A 5,261-nucleotide genomic window follows, 5' to 3' on the forward strand; every position below is an offset into this window, starting at 1 on the left:
TTCCTTTGTCTGTCGTGGTCGTCGTCCTTTTGGGAAGAAGAGGACTCATCGCTGTCGTAGTAGACGATCTCCTTGATGCGTCTTGTCTTCTTCTTCTTCCCATCTCTTCGCTTGTGGCCCGAGCCCGAGTCATTGGACTTGTCATCCCTTGGCTCGTTGACGAAGGACTCCTTCTCCTTGTCGTTGATCACAATTCCCTTCCCCTTAGGATCCATCTCTTCGGGCGGTTAGTCCCTTTCTTGAAGAGAACGGCTCTGATACCAATTGAGAGCACCTAGAGGGGGGGGGGGTGAATAGGTGATCCTGTAAAAGTTCAAAACTTAAGCCACAAAAACTTGTTAAGGGTTAGCACAAGTATGACCAAGTGGCTAGAGAGAACTCAAAACAAGATAACCACAAGAAAGCAATCACAGAGTTGACACGGTGGTTATCCCGTGGTTCGGCCAAGTACAAAACTTGCCTACTCCACGTTGTGGCGTCCCAACGGACGAGAGTTGCACTCAACTCCTCTCAAGTGATCCAATGATCAACTTGAATACCACGGTGTTTTTCTTTCCTTTGATCTTTTCCCGTTTGCGAGGAATCTCCACAACTTGGAGTCTCTCGCCCTTACAATTGAGTTCACAAAGAAATACGGAGCAAGGTGGGAATGAGCAACGCACACAAGACTCGAAAATCAGAGCAACAACACGCACACAAGTCGCAACAAGAGCTCGCAACGCAACACAAAGAGTTCACAACTCCACAAGAGCTCTATATGCTATCACAATGAAACGAATGCGTGAGATTGATGTCTTGGTGCTTAGAAGAGTTGTAGGAATGCTTGGTGTACTCCTCCATGCGCCAAGGGGTCCCTTTTATAGCCCCAAGGCAGCTAGGAGCCGTTGGGAACAAATCTGGAAGGCCATCTTTGCCTTCTGTCTCGTGGCGCACCGGACAGTCCGGTGCACACCGGACACTGTCCGGTGCCCGATTTGTTTCCATAGAAAGCGAAGCCGACCGTTGCCGACCGTTGCAGATCTGGCGCACCGGACAGTCCGGTGCACACCGGACAGTCCGGTGCTCCCTTCCGACCGTTGGCTCGGCCACGTGTCGCGCGCCGATCGCGCGGCCGACCGTTGGCCCGGCCGACCGTTGGCTCACCGGACAGTCCGGTGCACACCGGACAGTCCGGTGAATTTTAGCCGAAGTCGCCGGAGAAAAACCCGAGAGCGGCTGGTTTGCGCTGCGCTGATCTGGCGCACCGGACACTGTCCGGTGCACACCGGACAGTCCGGTGCCCCAGCCCGAAGCAGCCTTTGGCTGTACACAGCCACTCTCCACTTCTTTTCTTTTCTTCTTTCTCCTGTTTCTAACACTTAGACAAGATGTTAGTACACAAAACTAATGTACTAAGGCTTAGAAACATACCTTTACTTGTGATTTACACTTTGTTCATCCATGAGCATATTTTCACATTTAGGCCCTTGTGTTTGCACTCAATCACCAAAATACTTAGAAATGGCCCAAGGGCACATTTCCCTTTCACTATCACCTTGCCCTTAGGGCACTTAGCGGTATAAGCCCTCAGGGTCCCTCATGTCCTAGGGCACCAAGGAGTATGAGCCTTTAGGGCCCCTCATGTCCCAAGACACAACCAGATAAAACCCTAGCCCCTTGCGTCTCAGGGCAATTAGCAATATAAGCCCCTAGGGACCCTCTTATATCATGGGGCCACTTGTGTCCTGGGGCACTTAGTCATATAGGCCCTCGAGCCCTCTTGCGCTTTAGGGTGCTTAGCAGTATAAGCCCCTAGGTCCCTTTGCATTCTTGGGCACTTAGCAATAGATGCTATGGGCCTCTCATGTCATGGGGCACTTTGTCGTATAAGCCCTAGGCCCCTCTCGCCTTGGGACACTTAATGATATAGGCTCGTTAAGCCCCTCGTGCCTTAGGATACTTCACAATATAAGCCTTTGGGGCCCTCACATCCTGGGGGCACCTAAAGGTATAAGCCTCAAGGGCCCCTCACGCCGTAGGGCACATAATGACATATACTCTTAAGGGCTTGAGGCCACCATAAAAATCACGGACATATTGATAGTCTAGGCCTAATTTTGGTCTAAGGGATGTGACGAACCCACTGACGGTAGTATGGTGTTGGGACATGGGCTTTACTCCAAACTACCATAAAGACTATCTCGAAACAATAACTTCATGGATAAGTCTCGAGCACAACACATTAAATGCATGATAGGTGACACTATGGGACTAAAACACATCATGCAAGAAAATAGACTATAGGGCAGTCAAGGCCACTAAGCAATGTATGTGTTGGTCCTATAACCGCACACAAGTTGTACTTAGAAATGCAATAAACTACAAGAAACAATAACGATGGCTAATCACCCATGGACATCAAGCCCACATCACGGAAGTCGATGTCGTAGGTTATAGTGCCTACCCCGGTAGCCGGTATAGCTGCTATCTTATGAAGGGATAACAACGACAACACTCAGATTAAATGAGATATTACAAGCACACTTTAACACTGACACACACCTAGGGGGATAGTTGTACCTAGAGTTGTAGTGCTAGCATAGTTTAGTATATATCAACACATTTGGGAAGCAATCCTACCCATTGAAGGATTAAGAGAATCCTTATTTCTAGTTGTGGGCAATATAGTGGGGTTCTTGCTCCTGATAAAAGGTATAAGAAACCATTAATACATCGAACATAGACTCGTGTCTACATGATCCACCGAAATAATTATGCTGTGTGGGGGATAGATATCCCCTGGGTCCTTACGAGCACAAAAACGTTGTTTCGTCTCGCTCGAGGCCAGCTCTGGCACGAGACGCAGTTTCGTCTCGCCCGAGGCCAACCTCAGACGGGAGATGCAGTTCTATCTTGCCCGAGGCCAACCTCAAGTGGGAGACACTTCTCCGTCTTGCATGAGGCCAACCTCGAGCGGGAGAAGTAGTCACGACTCGCTCGAACCCAGCTCGGGCAGGAGTAGTCATGACTCGCACGAGGCCAACCTTGCGCGAGAGATGCAGTCGCTACTCGCCCGAGGTTGACCTCGAGCGGGAACATGGAAATTCTCTATGGGCTGCTTGATGGGCCTCCTGATTACTTGCCTAGCAAGGCATGCCCTCGGTCCACGACCGAATCATGTGCTGATGCCGGACGACCGAGTCACGCGCTGATGCCTCGAGCAGGGAGGTTGAGCGCTCGACCCGAGGAGCTAAAGACCGAACGACCAAGTCATGCGCCGCTACCTCAGACTGGGAGGTTGAGCGTACCAGAAGTGTTAGATACTCAGAAATGACTCGGATGAAGGGCAACTGAATTTCGAATAAGCTAGAAGGTGTGTCGCGTTAAAAAGAGGATTTAGTTAGAGAGTGATCACGACATGTGAAGGGATAACCCTCTAGTCATCTATATAAGGCCGAGGGGGTACCCCTACGAACATATCTCTTCTCGGCTCACATCACATCCTAGCTCGTCACCACCTCATAGCTCATTACCCCGCTCACAGCAACCATGCCACCACTAGATCCGCAAGAGAACTCACTCTCCTCTACCCATAGCTTGTCAACAACCTTTGTACACCAATGATACTCAAATAATCAGCCCTGACAGGAAGTAAGGTGTTGCGTGTTCTAGCGGGCTGAACCTGTATAGACTTCTATGTGTGATTCGACATGCATCCGCACGTACCATCGAGTTGCAATCAATGACGTCATCCTGCCCAAAACCATCGCATAGAGAACCTCGTGGTGCGCAGTCGGGTCATAAACACCGATAACTAGTGCATGTCTACTAGGGGATATGAAACTTAAATCCAGCGATAGGACATTGGTTGTTGGCCCTATGGCAGGTAGGTCCGTAGGTACCATATGAGGTATATACATGTAATACTACCACTCCTTTGGACTATAAAAAGAGGTTATAGAGCAACATCCAATTCAAGGCTCAATGAGAAGTCAAACTAGAGGCACAATACATAGAGAACATCTAACTCCCCACAAGAATCCCGAGCAAGATCCACCAAATCTAAGCCAAGAGAGTTGAAGGCAATATGGTCAAGATAACAAAAGCGTGAAATAATCTAGTTTAACCCATTTCACTCCTCTCTAAATAGGTGTTGTGCCTCTATGCATCGGGGCTTGTAATCTTGCATGCCATCTACACTCAATAATCCATGACCAATAAGAGAACATAGTGTATCATGCACAATATAGAAAGAACCTCTATAAAAATCTTTGTGTATTAAGCTCACGATACCATGACCCCTTAGTCATATTCTATAGTGCTAGAACTTGCTCCTCTATATATCCTTCCTTAGGTACCTTTGGTGCCCTAATGTCTTTGCTATGATAGTAGCAGACCTACGAAACTAATGTAGAGGCTTGTTAAGCTGATGTTAGTCATATTATTCGTTGGATATACTTTATAACACCTCCCAGGAAGATCTATCATAGAGGAGCATATGGAGGTTGTCATAGGACTGATATGACCATTTAGAATGCCACCAATTGTCGTTGAGAGACGTGACTAATATTAAGAATGGAAGAAAAAAGAAATTAAATGGATAATATATTTATTTTTTGATCAAAAGAATGTTGGATATTTTAATTGACTTTGATTATCTCATATGTAAAGGGGAGTGGTCTGATTCTAGTAGTAAACCACTCTAACACTCGATTTGAAAGTTTTATTACATTAAAGCTTATTTAGAAATGACAGAATTTAGCAGAAGTTGGTCAAGCAGACTTCAAAAATTACCTAGACTAGGTTTCACGAGGATGACTATTGTAGTCGTTCTGGTCAAGATTAGGGAGTGACCTGCCTAATTTTAAACATTTTATGCTCACATAGTTTAGAGGTAAGTCTGACCAGCTTTGACATTATCGATATTTTGCGTGTGAACCCTTTGGATGGTTGTAGCACTTATGGTTTGTATCGTCACATCAGCTATTGACGGGTCTATATCGATCACCGACAGCCCTTGTCTACCGCAACGTTTGAGTGCACAACCTTTAATGTCAACCTATAGCCACCTCATGATCATATCAACTTTTCTTTTTTACAGATTTGTAGTTAACATGAAACATGGGGTTTTATTAAAATACAAATAATCTAATTACGTAAATAAGCGAATAAAATTATATAATTCATAATAACAATTCAAAATATCATAACTCAAACCTAATAATAAAAATACACAATGTACAAAAAAAATATAACTTAAACGCAATAATATTAGTAGTAGT

This window comes from Zea mays, chromosome 1 (assembly GCF_902167145.1).
Source record: "Zea mays cultivar B73 chromosome 1, Zm-B73-REFERENCE-NAM-5.0, whole genome shotgun sequence".
Lineage (NCBI taxonomy): Eukaryota > Viridiplantae > Streptophyta > Magnoliopsida > Poales > Poaceae > Zea > Zea mays.